We start from the raw sequence: 19,835 nt of genomic DNA, 5'->3' as shown, positions 1-19,835 counted from the left end.
CCCGTGATGCTGAGGGACTTGGTTGTGTCACCAAAGCATTTTCCACATGGCCCCAGAGAGCAGCTAGAAGAAATCCACCCACAGGCCTGGAAGGGATTTGCAAGAACGCAGAGACCTGTCAGTCAGTGCTTGTAAAATTATAATAAAAGACTTCCAGAACATAAAAATACCTCTGCTGAAACCAATGTACTGTTTATAGACACAACCTTTGTCCCTTGCTCTAGAATACATTTGGATAAGCCATGCAGTTAATCCAAAAAAAGACTGAGTTTTTGTATCATGTGAATATGTTTGTGGATTATGTTTCAGGGGCTCAGCTTTTGTCTGCAATTGTGCTGTTGATAATTAGTATCTGCTTTCAATCACTACGTCTTAGAGGATTTGGTGAACTCCATCAATGGGCCTCAGGCTTATGTGCTGCTCCATCGAGACCTCCACCCCTAACCCCTAGCCCTACTTCTCTTCTGTGTCTCACCCCCAAAGGCAAGAGGAGAGCACGAGCAGGAGCATGGGGTGCTGCAGTGCAGCTCTGTAGGTGCCGCTGGGAAGGAAGGGGGAGAGTGGGTGCTTGGGGAGCACTGCAGGGATGGGCAAACACAGACAGGTGCCAGGTGCCATCACCAACATCAGCCCCTCAAACAGCAAGTCCTGGTCTTGATACTGTTCTGGTTATGTAAAGCAGTGGGTGCAATAAGGGCCAAATTTTTGAGGTCCTAATGGGGTACATTGCAGAAGGTGGGTCAGATTTTTTTTAGTCCTTGTTCCAGAGCCCGGAGCAGCAACAGGGGAGAGGCTCCACTGGTCAGATTCACCCATGTAACTTCAGATGCTTAAAAGCAGCCTTTACCTACAAGCCAGGCATCGCAGTTTACCCCACAGTCCTTGCACAGGGAGCGGTTTCCAAGATAGGGGAGAGAGCAGAGGAAGCAGTCACTAACCCCCTGGGGCTCTCTGACCCATGGTCCCCCCATGAACATCACTGCTGCATTTCCAGGAATTGTGAGGGCCTGGGCTCAGCAACAGCCCCACGCACTGTTCCCCGCACGAGCTCATTTGCAAGGCAAAAGCTTCCTGGCAAAGCAGCTCGCAGAGTGTCCAAATGTCGGCAGAGCAGACAGCGTTCCTGGCGCTGGCTCCCTTTCCATCCGGCTGCTCCAGCTCAGGCACCAGCATTGCTCAGAGGATGAGCTCATCGCTATTTCAGGTTGAATTTGCACTTGGCCATCTCCCTGGTAACCAAAACAAATTACTCATTGGTTTATAGTAGATTTATTGGTTGTTTGTTTCAGTGTCTAGTGAAGTGCACAGAGTTTCACCACACTACAGCAGCGATGTAGCCTGGTGTCCGAGAGCGCGTAGGACGGTATTTACAGCCACTGCCATGGAGATGAGCTGTGCTAGCACTGGAGGTCAAAGGGAAAGGTAACCGTGGGCTGATCCCAGAGACGTGGAACTGTAAAAAGCAGGTGTGCGGCACAGCCTGAGCTCACACATGGCACAGATGTTGCCGCACGGCAGCCTCCTGCCACCCCAGACACCAGGCAGGTGTTGGCTGCCTCCAGCACAGCAAAGCAGCCAAGGAGAGGCCGCTCACGATCCTCCTCACCCAGAAATCAAATAATCCTTCCCAAAACAGGTATCTGACACTAGTATATCCACTAACACCAGCTATCATCAGCTTCATTTCACAAGTCAGAACCATGAGGACACGAGCCAGTTATAGGACTCGCTGCCTGTTTATGCTCTTGGACAGGAATTTTCCCCCATTCATCATCACAGGCACCAGCACAAAGGGCACAGAGAAGCCAGGGAAGCAGGAATAACTCCACTGTATTTGCCCACAGAGTGCTTGAAAGGAAATCAGCAGTTCCCATTTTTCTGTCACACCTAGACCTGAGCCAAGATACAGCTCAGAAGTTGCCCAAATTACCATGTACATTTAACAGAGGGTTTAGGCTTTTGTTGTTTTTTGCTGAATGTGTTTTTGCAAGACAGAAAAACTCTATCCTGATGATCTCAATCCGGCAATCCAAAACGTTCAGAAGTCCTGCAGACACATAACCGGTGGCTAGGGCCCCAGCCCTGCCTTCCCCGACAAAAGCAGGCAGGTTGTGTCCCCTTCCTGCAGGAGACATGCTGCAATCAGCCCGTCCTGCCACACAGGCAGGTCCAAAGCTTCCACTTTTAGTTGAAAACGGAATAAAAGGGAAGATGTCAGCAGATGGCACACTCATGCATTAAATGAAGAAAATCAGGATAAAATAAAAGAGACTTCAGCCCCTGCCGAGCACCTCTGTGCCTCCATAGGGTAAGTGTGGGCTGCCTTCTGGTCCTGCTCTGATACTGCCAGCCGTGCCATCTCCAGAGGCAGCTCCAAAATACGTTACACATCAAGTGGCATTTACCTGGCAGGCTGTTCCCGGGTGGAAGCGTGACTGGCTTTCAGTCAGCAGAACAGGGGTAGACAGGAAACAGTATTTGCATGTGCTGAGTGAAATATATAGCTCTGTGTATTTTTAAAGTTAGATGAGACCAGAGAGAGAGAGAGAGAGAGGGATTCTTGCACTCTCGACTGCTCACTACTGGCTCTCCTTTGGTACTGTCAGAAGCAAGACCAGGTCAAGACAATGTGTAGAGATCACCAGGGAATTTTAAAGAGGAAACAAATCAGTAGGAATTACTTATATTTCTGCATCTGCTCTAAATTAGGACCACACAATCCACTGCTTCTGGAGGTGCTGTCTGCATTTGCATTCCCTCAAACCACTGATAACCCTGCAGCAAATGCTGTACAGAAGAGCAGGATGCAGTGCCTGGCCCACAGGATGCTAACAGGATCCTAACACTGCCTCAGCAGGTTGTTAATCTGAACGACTGGTCCAATGGATCAGGTAAATCATGCTAAAAAAAAAAATATCCATGTAGCGCCCAGCAGCAGCATGACTGCACAGAGCTGTCCCAGGGTAGCCCATCCCTCAGGATGCAGGTAGTCCTGGGAATGGCACATCTGTGGGATGTTTAAAAAAAGCTCTCTGCTATGCCAATAAGAGAAAGGGCAAAGCAAGAGGGCAGAGCACGGAGTGAAAAAGACTCAGGAGTTCAAAAATGAGAAGAGAAGACAGAAGCTGGAAAGGCAAGCAGGCAGTGCCTCAGAAGTGACTAATTCCATGCCTTTGCTCCAATGTTTATTTTAGAAAAGAAGAGATAAGAAAGGCAGCTGGTGGTAACAACTGCCAGGGGAAGCCAGTCCCAAACTAAACAAATTGCAAATGCCTTGCAAGTAGCCAGCCAACTCAGAACGATTCCCATTACTTGGGGCATTTCTTTAGAAGAAAGTACATTATTTTCTTCCACCCCACCTTGGCATTAGCAATAGGGAAGCTATATTTTGGGTGGTTTCATAGTTACTCTAAGGGGTACTCAGCCAGGTACCACTGGAAGCACACGAAAACTGAGTATTCCCCACTGAAGGCACTGTGGAAGAGCTGGGACAAAAGCCAACTAGCAGCCACTGTGGGCCAGACCAACTGTGGGTTTAGTACTGACCACTTATTTTTCTTAGCAAGGGAATAAAGGCACATCCAGCACACTGGTCCATAACACAACATTGTGGAAAATTGAGTGCTGGTGTTCTGTTTTTTCTTTGCTGTCTTCGGCCAAACAAAACAATGGAGACCAATTCTTGTTCTGCCAGAAGCTCTGAAATCCTCTTCTGCTTAGACACTGCTGTGATACAGGAACATTCACATACTGGTGCAGCCACTTTGTCACTAAAAGTAGCTTGCAAGAGTCAAAAGCAAAAATAAGTGGATCACTCATCCCTGTGCCAAGTGTGCCTCCAAAAAGAGTCCCTTGGCACTTCTAGCACATGTAAGTGCTTGTTAACAGTGGTCCCTTAAACCCTTCATGCCAGGACATGGACACCACTGGAACTAGCCATCATTTGATGAAGCTCCCGTCTCAAAGCATCAGGGTCTCTGATGTCTTGAAAAAAAGTGGGACAATTTTCCTGAAGGAAAAGCATTTTTCAGCTATTTATCCTGTTCTTCCTCTCATCTACATCACAGATGTAGAAATGTCAGAACTCGTTGAACTGTTGAGCTACAGTAAAATAAGAAGTAAATGGACTCTGGAAGATTTTATTCCAAGTTATTACACCTCGAGATACACCTGTCAGGCAGATTTTATTCTTTTCCACTCCAGTCTGGTGTCCCCTTTCCAGGAGTAGAAAGGCACCAAAAACCAGGAAGGCAAAAGAGCCACCCTGCACTGCTTATTCCCAGCAGGAAGAGCTTTTTCCTGTTCTTCCTTTGAGGTCAGGGTGACAATTTGTGCTTTGCACTTGATCCCAGCAGATCACAAACGTAGTCATGCCCCACCACTTTTAATCCCTCGCAGGTACTGGCTGTTCACTGCCTACTCACGCATCAAGCAGCCAGCTCTGCTGGGCAGGTGAAAGCGGAGGTTTCCATTTCCAGTTTTTTTCCACTACACAGGAGAGAGAGATCCCAAATTACATCAGTCTCTAGGCTCTGCTCAAGAAACAAAAAGACCAGGCACATCCGTGGAATGAGTGGATCTTCTGAAAACACCACTCTCTCCAAGCAATCTGAGGTCAAGAGGTTTTGAATTTCCTATTTGCAAAAATAATGCAGCTCTGTAATACCATCCAAACCAAAATTGTAACTTTGCCTTAAAGTTTCCAGTCAGGCGCACAGCAAAATACCACCACTTCCACCCTGGGCTGCAGTTCCCTTGCTGTCGGGAACCCTGTCATGACTGTCCAGCCTTTTCCAGGCCACTCTTTAATTTGGCTTTTTTTTTTTTTTTTTTTTTAAAAAAAAAGATTACTTCTATAGGACCCTTTTTATCCCACTCCAGCATGGCTATAGTACAATCCTTGCCCTGATTTTGAACAGGGCAAGGATTTTTTTTTGACATTTAGCTAAGTCCTAAATGTCATTTTAACCCTCTTCTCTCATCGGATATGAGCCCTATTTCCACAAGGGACAAACTGGTTCCTGAGAGGGAGAAGCACAAGAGCATCCACCCATCATCGGTTCCCCAGACAACACTGCTCTGTCTTGCTCCAACAGCAGGAATTTGCTCTGGCAGCACTCTTGCCACCACACACACTGAGGTGATGTCCCAGAGCTGCCCATCTACAAGGGTCCCAGTCACAGCACGTCGGGGAGCTGAAACGCACCGGGCTGCACCCTGTGTCTGAACCCAAGGGAAACCCCAGTGCCTTGGCTCGTACACGCTGCCAAGTGCTGCAGACGGTTTTGCCGGAGCACAGGGATTACAAGACAGAATATATAGCACAGTCCTTCTAAAACTACGTTGCAGAAGTGGAAACAGGCATTTATCTAAATAGCGTTTAATCCTTTACAGTTCTAGAGTCTCAAGAGCCATCTGGTTAAAATTCCTCTCCAAATCAGGATATCTAAATGAAACATGAGGTCTCTTTCTTCCTCCCACACTTGCTCTGCCAAAATGAGACTTAAAATGACTGATCTCAGACACTTTTGTTTTGTTATTATCCCTGAATCTTCCATAATAAAGAAATGGAAGGAAAAAAAAAAAAAAAAAAAAAAAAGGAAAGAAAGAAACCACAGTGAATCAAGCTGAAGTACCTTGACTAAAGCTGACAACGTGTTTTTCATAACAAAAATCACAGGTCAGGTCTGGGAAGGTTCCTTATATACACATTATTTGCATTACGTTTTCAAGCAAAAGTTATTCTGCCTAACCAAAGTTACAGAACTGCATCTGAAACCTCAGCTTTGCTACCTAAATTCCCCAGCATGCCCCCCAGAAGGGGGTTAAGCTCAAAAGGGCATCATTTACATAGGCTACTGCTGATGGGGCAATATTATTCCTGACTCACATCAATATTATCCCCACTGAAGCACATTTCCCAGCTCCCCCATGCTAGGAGTTGTGGGTTCATAGCACTAGAAGCAAGTAGGTTTCCAAAATGGAATAGGGAAGGCAATCACACAGGTGTGGTGCTCAGGAACAGTGGGGTATCCTGCAACACTGAACAACCCTATTTTCACATATGTATTACACAAAAAGAATTGTTTCCCGGGGGTAAGGAAGGCAGTTATGTAAAGCTTGTGTTATATCCTAGTACAACGGACATGGACTGCAAGTCGTAGTTAGGGGATATGGGCCCAGATCAGAAATAAAGCACGTCCTACAGCATCATTCCCTCATTCGAGAGCAGGGATCTGACAGAACTCCCAGGAGCTGCTTCGTGCCATATGTCTAGATTTTCCATTCATGGTGCAGTCCGATGGAGAGGCTGTTTCCGAAATAAAGGCCAGCCAAGATGGGCTGAAGAGTGTTTATATTCAAGTGTTTGAGTACCATAAACGATGCCTCCTTTTGAACAGCTGCCTTTATTTACATCCAGGCAGAGAATTATACCAGCATACGTGGAGGCAAGCCATCATTCACAGCAGGGAATAACTTCTCCTGTTAGAAACACTTCAAGAGACCAATCCTACAGACCTCTCCTGGCCAAAATTCCCCAAGAGCAGTGCAACTCAGAAAGCAGCTATAAACCCCAGTCCTGAACTGGTTCCTTAGAGCTCCAGTACAAAATCAGAACAGTTAAATTTCTATTGTGCTGAGCTCTTGTGGTGCTAGCTCTGAAACACCCCCGTTTTTCTACCAGGTATTAGTCAAAAATGAATTTTTATATACTGCATTCTTTACCAAAAAATTAGGAACTAGTTTGTATTCAAGAATGCTGTACTGGGGGGGGGGGGAATAATATATAAAAGAAAGAGGGCGTTGTCACGGAAATGAAGTATGTGGGTGCTTTTATAATTTAAAAAGAAAGTTTAAATTTTAAAGCCATATTTGGTTGCTTGATCAGCTATTTACTTTGTACATCATAGCTTAAGAATTTAATGAGTTTCCTTTTTGAAAGTTAAAAAAAAAAGAAAAAAAAACTTTTCCTCTCAAAACAAGGTAAGAAACTAATTGGTAGATAGATTGTTTTAATCATTTTTCCCATTCATGTGCTAGAGTACAGTGATTTAAAAAGCAGCTACATCCATTTCTAGACCACAGACTAGCTCCTGCTTATACAAGGTGAACTGAACCAGTCATACGCATTAACTTATCTTTTGAACAGTTGATAAGGATTAGTGACAGAAACACCCATCTTGCAAATACGTAGGTGAATAGTTTCACTCATACAAGTAACTCCACAAACACAGATAGATACAAGGCGCAGTATTTGCGTAAAGTTAAAGGTGTTTGCATTCACATGGGGACAGCTGCAAGCGAGGCTTGTTAGAAAATCACAACTGTCCAATACTCCATAATACAGAAAGCTGAAGATGCGATAATTATTAGCTGAAAGCTTGCATTTCCACCTTCCCCAATTCTGTTACAGCCAGCATGCTCCTACAGTTCAGTGGGTATCGTTCCCTGCTTTCCAAGAACATCACATCACCTGAGGAGCTGACAAAACAGCCACTAGTTTAGTTATTTCCTCCTCAGCTGTCATTAAAAACTTCCAACAGGCACATCTGATCCCCCGCCTAGGAAAACAGGCTGCTGACAGCTCACACACGGCTCTGTACCACTGCAAACACTCCCGAAACGCCCACTCGGCTAGGAAGCAAAGAGAAAAAGCTATATTTATACCCCAGTGGCTGCCTGTACTTTCAAAGCCATCACCTTCCAGGAGGGAATGCGTGCATCAGAGAAAGGATGCGAGAGAAATCAGAAGCAAGAATTCAGATAAATCCCACACCCAAAACTCCCCCTAAAACAGAGGCAGTCTCTGAGGTTAACTTGGTAATCCATGAAAAAATCGTTTGCTAAGAGTGTTTCAGAAGTACATTACAGACTCACAGACTTCCCGTTTCCCCCAGCCCTGCTCTCACAAACCCTTCCCCAGCCGATTCCCCAAGCCGAGCAGCCTCAAGGCAGAGGACGCCCAGCAGGAGCCCTGAAATCCCGAAGCCCCGCAAAGTGCGGGATGCTGAAAGCCTCCCTGCGCTGCTCGGCAAGATGATGCTCGAGAAGGGAGAGAGGGAGGCATGTGCTTACTGGCTGCCGGAGAGCCTGGGAGCTGCTGCGAGGTGGCTGCTGCCCGGAGCAGGAGCAGGAAGGGATGGAGCACACCCGGCACAGCTGGGAGCGACGTGGGAGCGCCTCTGGCCAGGGCTGTGCCTCCAGCCCCTGGCCGGACAGCCGCTGCTTAGACACTTATAGCAGGGAGGCGCGTTGCAAAAAAAAATTAATCCAGCCAATAGCACCGGTCCTGCCTGGGGAGCAGCTGGAGGGGGGGGAACAGCCTGCTCCTCCCAGGGCCTCTGCACCAGCCCTTTGGGGGGAAAACCCAACCAGTAATGGCATTTTGCTGGCAGGGCTGCTCTCCCGCTCCCCTCCAGTTGTTGCTGGGACCCGTGGGATTCAGCAGGCTGGGCAAAGCAGTGCTACCCCTAGGGTGTCCGCCCAGAGCATTTCACACATGGAGAACGCAGAACAAAAACTTTATCTGGGGAGTCAGGGGGAGAATATGTCGTCGGTCTCCCATCCTGCCCAGAACACAGTTTAAGTGATACCAAAAGACGAATATTTTCTTCAAAGCAAATATAGAAAAAGTACTATCAGGTGGCAAATCATTCCCACATTTAAACAAATCTGCCTGTTTGTGCCGCACACCAGGTAAATCTGGCAACATTCACTTCTGTTTTTTCCCCATCCCTTATCCCATTTGTTTTCTGCTCATGTATCTTCCAACATTGTCCTGCTTTCTTCCATGCTCCTCCTATTGAATACATGGCCCAGCAAGTTTATTTTCCACAGGAGGTGCTTGGGTTGGATCTCTTGCATTACAAATAGGTTTTTGTGGTGCCTTAGAGAACCACAGAGCTTCTGAGTAAAGACAGGAGAAGCAGGGTGAGTATGCTGGGTATACCACTCGTATTCTTGGAAAGCAGATCACAAAACTGGGGCCAAGGGATTTCTGCTTGTTTAGTAAAAAGAAACAAACACTGCACTAGAGTAAACACACCCTTTCCAGAAGCATTTGCATTTCTGTGTCTGTTTCTCCATGCAAACAGGTGAGTACCACATTCTTCCAACATCCCCATCTTACACATTAACAACGTTCCTTGCAGCTACAAGAAAGCTGGGCTGTCCTGAAGTTCAAGGCTCAGACTGTCACCACTTGCCAAGAAAAACTTCAGGCATACATGAAATACAGATATGAAATGCCCATATTATTTAGCATTATAGACTGAACTGATCCATTTTCATATGAATCTAAGTACTTGTAGGAAATCTAAAAGCTGTCTAGAATCTAAGCTAACTTTTTTCTTTTTCCCTCCCCCAGCAGCTCTCTCAATCCACATAAAAATTTAGTTACCATCGGAAATAGGTTTTCCCTAGTGGCCCTCTCAACAGGAATGTTAGCAAAAGCCTCCTGACCAGAGATGGGTCATTACCCCTGCCACCACAGGGGTATTTGGGGACTGCCCCTGCATCTTTGCTGATGCATCTTGGAGGAGCACAATCACTCTACCAAGCAAGCAAGCCCAATAGCAGGTACTTGCAGCCCACCAGCAGTGCAACAAGTGCAGGGAACAGCACCTGGCTTCCACCAAGACCCTCTGCCTCTTATTTAAAATGTTAGATGCCATCTACAAACAACACAAACCAGAGATTTTACTGTCAAATCCCAAACACCATTCACCATCAAAAACAGATCTAAGGTACAACATCTATCAGCCTAATGGCATAGCAGCTAAACAACAAAACGACCTGTTTAATGTGTTCCATGTCACTATTACAAGTCCCCCCATGATTACAGCAAAGTGTTATTTAAGCAACTCGTTGCTCTCCTCAGGCTTCAGCTAAAAGCCTGGTCCCGCACACACTGCTTGCTCCAGACCCCACTGGCTTTCCTGGCCAGCCTCATAGGCACAACATCACATCCAAAGAAGCAGCAGAATAAAGGGCCATGAAGGCGTGTGGCACAGAGAATTGCTCTGCCCCACTTTCAATATTGCTGCTCCTGACAGCAAGTGAGTGTTTGCAGTACCAGACCTTAAATCTGCAGACTTAAGATGACCGATATACCTGACGCAAAAAAATTTAAGCACTCTTAACCTCACGCATATCAAAATAGCAACTTAATTCTGTTTGGGGAAAAAAAAATATTTAGAAAATAAAGACAGTATGCAACTAAAGTCAAAGAAAAGGCACTCAGGCATTGTTGTATTACAGATACAACATGGCACTATAAAAGTCTCTGCCAAAGTGCTGTATTAAACAAGAATAAACTGCAAGAATGACACAACTCATTTCACAGGGCTGAGACAACTCTGAGTCAACCCCATGCTATCACCATTGCTTGCTAAAGAATATACCCAGTTATTGCACACACTGATTTTTGGCAAACACAGTAAAACTTTTTTTTTTGTTAAAAAAAAAAAAAAATAATAAAAAATGAGGGTTCTAATGTATCCTTGACTGGCTATCCAAACAAAATGAACTATGGGCAGAAGCACTTAAAACTAGGTCGGTTGAATTACTCACCCAAAAGCTAACTGCTAGGAAACTTTATTTGGAAATAGCAGAGCTCGTACAGTTGGGCAAGGAAGCTGCTTCACAGCAGAGCGCCATGCAAGAAACCTCACAGAGCAGGGCAGAACCCCTACAAAAGCACAGATCTTACCTGGGGGCAGGAGATCTCGTCCACACTGCAAGGAAGAAGGCATCAAATATTTCATCATCTTTGAGACGTCCGGCCTGTTTTAATTCCGTCACTCTGCATCCACAGAGGAGGTCTTCTGCACTGTCTGGCCCGTTTTTGTAAGTCGATGCTCTTCAGAAGGAAGCCATTTTGGGGTGCATCCATGCAGAAGGAGGCTCGTGCACCACTTGGGAGGGCTTGGCTGTCCTCCTGGCTTCCACACACCACGCTGGGAGTGACATGCCCCCACAGTGCTCCCAGGTCAAGGCTAACAGCAGTTACAACCATCCAGTGTAGAGAGAACAGGGCCACTGCACTCACCTGTCTCTGTGGGACATCACGGCCATACAGAGCCACAACAGCTCTCCAGGCCAGCATGGTTAGCCTGTCCACACACGCTGGTCTCTTCTCCTGGCATGCAGGACATGAGGAGACATGGACTGTGCCTCAGCCACACCAGCTGCCTCAGCTCTTACTTCACATCACAGCTCATCCCACAGCTGCCCCACTCCAGGTGGGGGTAATTACCAGTTCCCTCCATTAGCTCTCTGCAGGCAAACCTCCTTTCTCACAAGCTGCATTTCTCCTTCCTACAAAACCACCTGAAAGGGCCCTTTTCTTCTCCCAAGTTGCAGCCTGAGGGAGGCAGCCATGTGGGGGCTTCAGTTGTGCAACCACCACCACCACCTCCTACCAGTGCATGAGCATGGGAAACCTTCCTGGAGGTGTTTCAAGGGGTACAAAAAGAGAGGAAAGAAAGGGGAGAAAAAAATTATAAAATAAAATAAAATAAAATAAAATAAAATAAAATAAAATAAAATAAAATAAAATAAAATAAAATAAAATAAAATAAAATAAAATAAAATAAAAACAGGGAAGTAGATGCAGCAGTCTCCATGCCCTGTGCTCCCCACCATTTTGCTGCTCTGGGGACAGCTCGTGGCCAAGCTGCGCCCCCACCCTGCAGGCAGCTGGGCCTCACCTGCAACGCACTAATTACCGTGCAGGCCGTTAGCAAAACGTCTCTAGGCAGGCAAAGTAATGGAAAAGCTGAACTATTTCAGAGTCATTCCTCTTGGGGAGTAAGGGAGGGTGGGGCTTTGGGGGTTTTATAACGGTGTGGTTAAAACATCAGTGATGTAAACCCTTTTTCCACAGTTTAATGTGCTGGAGGGGCTGGGCTGCCTCAGCCATGGCTCTGGGCCAGGTGCACCTCTGCAAAACACAGGCATCAGTCAGCTCTCTGAAATGGGGAGTGGAAAGCAAAGCCTGAAGAGCAATGGCCAGCTCTTCTTTCAACCAGTGAACCTCAGTAGGAGATGCGTGCTCCACCATTTCCACCTCACTGTTGTGGAGCCCAGTGAAGGGCTGTGTGCATGCACATGTTCAAAGAAAAAAATACTGGAGTATTGGTATGACCTTGCTAGCTGGAAAAGATGCTAGAGCAATGCACCACAGACAGCAAACCCATCCAGGTCCAAGTGGGATTTGCTTAGATTTTGCTCAGCTTCTTTGTCTCCAATACCAGGTGGTAAATAAAACTGCGAAACAGAGAGCACCACTGACAGAATAAGTCTTCTGCAGTAAAACCAGTCTTTGCTTACAATGTAATTCTTCCTATCAAAGTAGTTTGGACACTGCACACATGCATATGTGTGTAGTAAAAGAGAGGGATTAAATTGCTGCTGAGGGGTATCTGTGGATCCTTCTCCATCAGTGGCTGCACAAACTAGCCAAGGATGAAGCAGGAAGTTCTCCTCAATTTAGGGGGCTGACAGTAAGGCACTAAACAGGGGGTTGGTTGCTGCTAACCTACTCATCTTTCCACCACTTAATGTCAAAATATATCTGTAGCATAGCCCTATAATGCCATCAGCAAACCCGGATCAACAGATCAAAAGAGATTTTCAAGAACTGGAAAATCACCTGCTGAAAGACCAGTGGCGAATGTGCCTGTGAGTAATTACAGTGACTGCGTTATTCAAGGCATCACCACTACTCAGATTTTCCTGAGTGACACCAGAACATGCACTTTGAGAGAGTATCTAGCTAGAGATCCTTCCCACCTTTAAAAAGCAACTGCGGGGAGGGCTCAGCTATCAGGTTAAGAGGAGCGGCTGTGTCAGCCTGCCTGTTATCCTTTGGCAGAGGCCAAAATGCTTCTCCCGGTACAAACTGCTCCTCCTGTCCATGGAAAATTATGAAGGTGACTCCCATTTATAAAGGATGATGCACCCTGCAAAATGGACGCATCTGTTGGCTCTGTGGGTACATTTTGAAAAGGCAACACAAAGGAAGGTTTCCACCTCTCTTTCCAGCAACAATATAAGTTTTCAAAGAATGTTGGCAGCACTGGCAGGCATTTATCTGCAGCCTGCAGGGGGCTGTTCAAACACAAGGTTTTCGGCCAAGTGTAGGACTTGAGGTTTTCTGCTGCGTGGTTATTTGAAGCTCAGCATTTCCAGCCACGTTCACACACATGGTCCTTGTGTTGTTTCGTTTCCTCTGCTGCTGGATGCGGAAGCCACAGGGTACCCTGTATGGAGCCGTGCTCCAGCTGGGCAAACACCCATGGGATACGCTAGCCCTGCGAGCGTGCACACTTCTGCTTTGTCCTCCCCATGTACAAGCTTCTTTTGGTCTTATGGTTTGTATAAACCTCGTCTAATTGCCTTGCAGAGCCCACAGACTACAGCACGGGGAATAGCCTGGGCAAAAAAATAACTTTGCTCATGCAGAACTACTGCTATGACTAAAATTCTTCGGCCACCATCCACTGAAGTCAAGTAAGTTTCCATTGACTTCAACAGCTGCTGGGTCACAATTTGTTTAAGCGTTTCCAGACTTTGGCCCTTCCAGCAAACACCTTGGCCAACCCTTTAACAATAACTGAAATCCATCAAATATTTGAGTATTTGCATAAGCAAACCAAATAAAATTTGAGACAAGGTTTGGTTCTTCTTAGTCTTTATCTATTACCAGTTCTGGGTGGATACATATCCAGAGAGATTTATCAAACAAAGGATACTAATAGCAATGAGGTGAAGTGATGGCAATATAATATTAGGTTTTACTTTTAACATACCAAGGGGATTTGTGAAGGTATCTGTTATCACCACCAAAAACATGCTTATTTTTATCTTACTATGCATAATTACCCTAACAGTGTTTTTTTTCCTTGGTGTCAGGCTCACCACAAGTTTCATGTTCCAGATTTGAAAAATAGCTTCCAGGCATCAGATCAAAATTAGGCTCCTTTATTAATTTTAGCTTTAGATTTTAGTCTCGGGAAAGAAAAAATAATAATAATAATAATAAAAAAATTCAAGGTACCCACAGGCTAACATAAGTAAAATTAGTGTTTTAATGGCAGAGGAGTTTTTCAAAGCATGACAAATTTAATTTTACTTGAGTCTGCAGCTAAAATCAAATCAATTAGAAAGCTGAGGACCATGAAAAAAACACACACAACTGGATTAGATCATTGAAACGAACATGAGAAATGATAGGCACAGCATGGGCTGAAACTTAGAGAGTTAGCCTACAGCTCAGGGAACCAAAATTGAATTCCTCATCCTGCTACAAATGTCTTGCTTGACTTTGGCTGAGTCATGTAACATCTGTCCCTCAGGCGCTACCTGCCTGGCTCTGAGGCTGTGGTGTAGACATAACCCAGAAAGGAGTAGTTGTGCTCAGCGCCTGCAGTCCCTCACATTCCTGGCTTGTGGCTGCCTTCACCCTGTCTGCATGCCCAGGCTGGAGGGGTTCACCTGATCTCACTTGGGTTCCTGCTTGTACAAAAGGACATAACAGGACTTTTTGTTTCCCTAGGGATGGATGCCTCAAAGAATGAACTGCTTGGCTTCTGTTTAAAATGCAGACTTTGCAAATACAACTGATAGGTAGAAAGAGAGAGGAAGCAGTAGGGAGAGGTCGAGATACCAGCTGTAAAAGCAAGTGCCCATGGAAAAGAAAAAGGTTCACAAAGCAGAGCTGGAGACAGCAGCAGCACTGCAAGGGGCTCACACAAACCTCCTCCGCTACCATGGCCTCTTCCAGACCACTCTGCTCAGATGTGGGACAGGACATGAGAGTCACACGCCAGTCCCCTCCACTGTCAATGTCATTGTGGCTGTCTGAATGAAAGCCTTGAGCTGCCGAGTCTTAGTATGTGCTCTGCTGGCTTTTCACAGTTTTATATGACTCACAGTTAATGCCAGTGAAAGTCTTATTTAGTAAGAGAAAGGCATCTGAAGTGATGGAGAAACTTGAATTTGCTGTGCTCCCAGGTACCAACCTAAGCTCATCATGTGGAACCTGTGCCACATCAGGGTGCAAAGTGGGGAACAAGGCTGCTTGTCCCAGGACAGGGATGGGATCAGCCCAGGGGCTGGAGCTGACACGGGTCTCCAGCTGAAGAGCCCAGCATCAAGTCCTTCTAGCCAAATCAGAGTCAAGTCCTTTTCTTGTACATAAGGGTTCTGGGAATCATATTTACTACACAGCCCTGCGCTGATGGTAATAAGAGAAGCCAGGTGACACCTTTCTGCCTATTCTGCTTGTTGCTTGTGCCCAACAGTACTGGCCATGTGAGTATTCTTACCTTCTCTCTCAATTCAATCTCTCCTTACATGAAAAAGCTTTTATTAAAATTATAAGGCTATTTATAGAAGGTTTAGTCTCTAATAAGGTTGGGGGAAGAGGGTTATTCCCTATGTCAAACAAGGTAAGAGTATCCCCTTAAACTGTGTGCTTCATGTTGGCTTCATAGTTAGGCAAAAAGAAAATCTGTGAGTGCTTTTCAAAGGCTTTGTGTCACAAACAACAACAACAAAAAGAAATAGTCATGGGAAAATTACAAACTGTTTGGCACTAAGGAAATTATGAATGCAATTTCCTGAGTTCTGTGCTAAAAGAGCTGCAGTAAATAGCTGTCAGGCAGCTTTCTCTACCAAAAGATTTTCGACATGATACCACTCTGTGAAGGAGATTTGTCTGTGCTGGACTTTTGCTTTCCTTCCATTTCAGAACAGATTTTCAGCTGATTTAGTTCAGCTGCACAAAGGGAGCATGGGTGTGTTTTCTATGGTTTAAACCAAGTTTTCTGGGAGTCAGCTTTTATGTGAAAATGAGGAAGCTCCCTTTTTAGCTGAATTCTGCTGAAGAAAAGTGATTTAAAGATGGGCTGCAGTCAAAGCTGAAAAAGACCCAAGAGAAAGATCTCAGATATATGCATGGATATAGAGAAACTGTCTTTCTGCCACTTCCATACTGAAATAAATACCTTCAGTAAAAACAGATTGTGAGGTTTTTTTTTCCCTCGGCAGCACCAGTGAGGGTTGGGAACAGATGAAGGAACTGAACCAACAGCAGGGAAAAATATTTGGCAGTAGAGACTTTGGATCTGGGGAAGAACGTGAGAGGTATGCCGAGGCTGGTTAGATTTTGACAAATGAGCAGCACGCTGCAGCGCAGGGTGGCGGAGCCCGTCTGCACAGGCTGGAGGCGAATGCACACGTTGACCTCGGAGTAGTACCAAAAGCATTTCTGTGCAGCATCCACACACTCACAGTAGGGCCTGGGGGGAGGATATGGTCCTGAAAGGATGTGCTCCAACAGAGTGTCATTAGAGACATCTTACTGAGGTGGCCTTGTCCTCCTGACCCCAAGAGGAGAAGGCCACTGGGTGCTGTGTATTCAATTCCCACCTCCCTCATGCACATCAAGGCCAGTCTGTGAAAAACACTGCTAGGCTGACTTTTAGGGACTCAGCAGTGCCTCCTGCCCCCTTCACAGGGCTTCTGGTTAGGATGTGGGAGCTGGTGCCTGGTGGGTGCAGGGGGTTATGCTGTGCTGTGGCACCGCAGCTGGAGCCAGCCCGTGCCCTAGGCACTGCTGCCTCGGAGAAGTGCTGCAGCAATGCCCCTGGCTCCTTCACAGAGGTTTCTGCCCCTTGAGCAAGCCTATGAGTGTCCCTGGCAACTCAGAGCCACAAACATCAAGTGGTAGGAGCCAAGAGGGACCAGCCAAACACGAAACCTGGTAACTGGGATATAAATATTTACACCGCGCCTTGGCTCTACTCACTCAGCTGCATCAGGAGCACGGCCAGACACAGAAGGCCAGGTATTAACTGTCCCACTTGTTGTGGTCCAGGACTTCCAGACGGACCATAATCCCCACCGCCTCGATGTCCTGGGTCAGATCCATGCCCCAGAAAGCTGCAGGTGCTCCTCGTGCTCCTCTTCCTAGCCTGAGGGTGCCAATGCATCATCTTCCAGCCTCAGCTTATCTACAGCATTAGATTTGCCCAAATGTTCCCCAAATCAGCCAGTCCTTGCAGCCCAGCCTGCTCTGTGCTGCTGCTAGCACAGCTGCTCCAGTGCCCTCTGGCACAGCTGCCTGACCCCGGCTGTTCTCTCCTCCCTGGGGCGATGCAATTCAGCCTTGTGAGCACTGCTGCGGCTTGGTGCTTGCTCTGAAATCTCTGGGATGATCACTTTTTTTCCGGGGAATGTTTTACTCAGCCCCTACACCCTTGTCACGAGTGCCATCAGTCTATTATCAGCTCTGTCATCGGAGCACAGGCTGGTTCCAGCTGAAGCAACAAGTCGCTGATGTTGAGGCGTGTAACGGTGCCAGACGGCGCTGGCATCTCTCTAGCGGGACAATAGCACTGAGCCCTTTAAGGCATCTGGCCCAGTGCTAAGGCATTTTATCGACAGCAAATATCTCTGCAACAAAGCTCCTGCTGGTGAACCAGCCCATGCTAAGCAGAAATGAGGTCACAGGGGAAATTCATTTGCCTTTTGTAACAATTTGGGCATTCTCATGTAAGCAGCAGACACAGCTCTGAAATCCCAGGGTGGAAAACATGACCCGGACATATCTTGTGTATTTGCAGCGTTTATCACTTGCTTCACCAGGTAGTCATGCCTGCTCTGTCAGAGGAATCCAGTCTCCAGCTATTGCCTTGGTCTTGTACCTTGAAAAAATGGACAGCAATGCAAATAGTGACCTTAGACAACTCAACCAGACATACCTTAGATAAATAGCTTTAGGTTTTTCCAGATCTAAAAAATATGGTGGAGTATCTGGAGAAGGGAATAAGATTCTGTTAATTCTGTCATCGAGAAAGAGGGTCGTTTCCAATTCTCTCTTATTACAGATCTCAAAAGCTTCAGAGGCCAGGAGAATTCACACAACGCATCCTGAAGCACCAGTGATTAATATTAACTGCCTGGGAAAAGGGAGAAGTCAGCAACACTGCATCTGTTGTTCCCCTTCCTCTTGTACCTCTGGGAGATTTAGGAGCAAGCTGCATCACAGAAGAGCAGATTCAGCCATCCATTACAGTGTGCAGAGGAGCTACTTCAAGGTGCTGAATGAGGACACAGCGGGGAGGTGGGAGACAGACACCCTGGCAGAGAGGTGGCAATAGCTTCTTCTGCTGTGTTTGGAGTATGAGTAGGTCAGGAGCTTGTCACGGACCATGGACACCAGGCCATGGAGGGAGGAGGAGGAGAGGAGGTGTCCTTGGCAGAAAGATCCAGCCGAATTCGGGGTGCAGAAGTCCCTCATAGACAAAAAGTGCTCAGGAGTAGCTGCTGGGTACCTGCAGCTCTCGGCCATAGTTTAGCTTGTGCCTGCAGGAGGAGGAAGGGTAAGGGAAATGTTCTTGCTGCTGTCTCAGCCTGAGCACATTTACAGTACAAAATGCTCTGCTGCCCCGTGGGTTGGTATTTTCCTATTCACAAAGCATCCTTTGCACCACGGTGCCTTGCCAGCTCAGCGCAGCCTGTGTGGGTAGGCTGGGATAACTAACCTTGCTGCTGCTGGGAGCAGAGCTGACACGCTGCATACAGCCGATGGCTTTAATTTATACACTTTTTATCTTTGTCTGCATTCCTGGGAGCTTATGCATACGGGAAGGGGAGCGATGCTCACACGTGTCCTTAGAAGCAGCTGTGACCACACTATTCTGCGAAACACGCCGGGTTAGGAGATTGCAGCCATATAAGGACTCCTGGGGCCAGAGCATCGCTGGCACCCCTCGCAGGAGGACAGATGGTGGAATTTCCTACAAAAGGCCAATTAAGAAAGATCAAATCCTTTTGTATATATATATGTCCAAATATTTGACAACAAGTTCGACGCTCTGCTACCTTGGAGCCCTGAACCTTACAGAGTCTCCTTCAGCCCTTGTAGCCCCTCATGCTGCCTCTGAGTGCCCATCATGGACTGTAATGGCTGGATTAAGCAAAAGCACCAAGATGGCCTGCGTAAGGGCTGCACGACCCCACAGTGACATGCTCCAGAGCCCCTGGTTCCCAAATCCATTCTGAGAGCAGACCTTTGCACACCCCTGGTGCTGTCCTACAACCCTGAGGAGTGGCAGACTCGACCTCTGCTTTCCCCAGCTTTGGGCTCTCCAGCCTCCCCACCACATCTCACTCCGCAGCAGCCAACCCACCAGGGCTTTGCCTCGCTTGTTTTGGGGCTGCTCCAGGCATTAAGTGCCCGATTGCTCCCAGCGAGCAGGGGAACACAGGGTGCTCTGCTGGGCAGCGCCGGGAGATGTTGCTACACGGGACACGGAGTACACAAACACTGCGCTGCCTCTGGGCTCTCTCAGCGCCTGGCAGGTTTCGCTGTGACTGTCAGCAAGGACACCAGCTCTTCATCAACTCCTCATCTTCCAGTTATTCTCCAGTCACAGACACAGGTGGCCCAAGGATGTTTGCAGCTTAGTACTGGAAGGCTACAGCTGGGTCTGCGAGTGAACATGTTCCTAGCTATCCCTACGGGATTTCCTCCAGCACACAGCCCTTGGCTGGTGGCACACGCAGCGCTGGGGCTGTGACGAGCAGGAGCCAAGCCGAGAGAAGAGGCTGGCACCACTGCCAACAGCCATCCCAGCCGCAGACTGGGGGCAGGGGGCAGTCACCCCACAAAGCCCACAGCTCGTTAGAGTCCTGCAGGCTGGGTGTCGCATGTGGGGCTTGAAGCAGCTCTGACGCTTGGCAGCAGCTGCAGAAAGGCTGCACCCCGGCTCTGGAGGGCCACAACTGATCCTGCAACAAGCTGGAGACCACCAGCCTTAAAC

General features: G+C 47.1%; 1 protein-coding gene across 1 annotated transcript in view; it reads right to left on the bottom strand.

The window, feature by feature from the left end:
* Window positions 1-8,207, bottom strand: part of FHL1 (four and a half LIM domains 1) — a 28,724-nt gene extending 20,517 nt beyond the window's left edge. Inside the window, exon 1 of the mRNA XM_084294139.1 lies at window positions 8,077-8,207. The gene's annotated coding sequence lies outside the window, so the exon portion shown is untranslated. The remainder of the gene's footprint in view (window positions 1-8,076) is intronic.
* Between the last annotated feature and the right edge of the window lie 11,628 nt (window positions 8,208-19,835).

Source organism: Netta rufina, assembly GCF_964035555.1.
Source record: "Netta rufina genome assembly, chromosome: 12".
NCBI classification, from domain to species: domain Eukaryota; kingdom Metazoa; phylum Chordata; class Aves; order Anseriformes; family Anatidae; genus Netta; species Netta rufina.
This window is presented reverse-complemented; position numbering and strand designations above follow the sequence as displayed.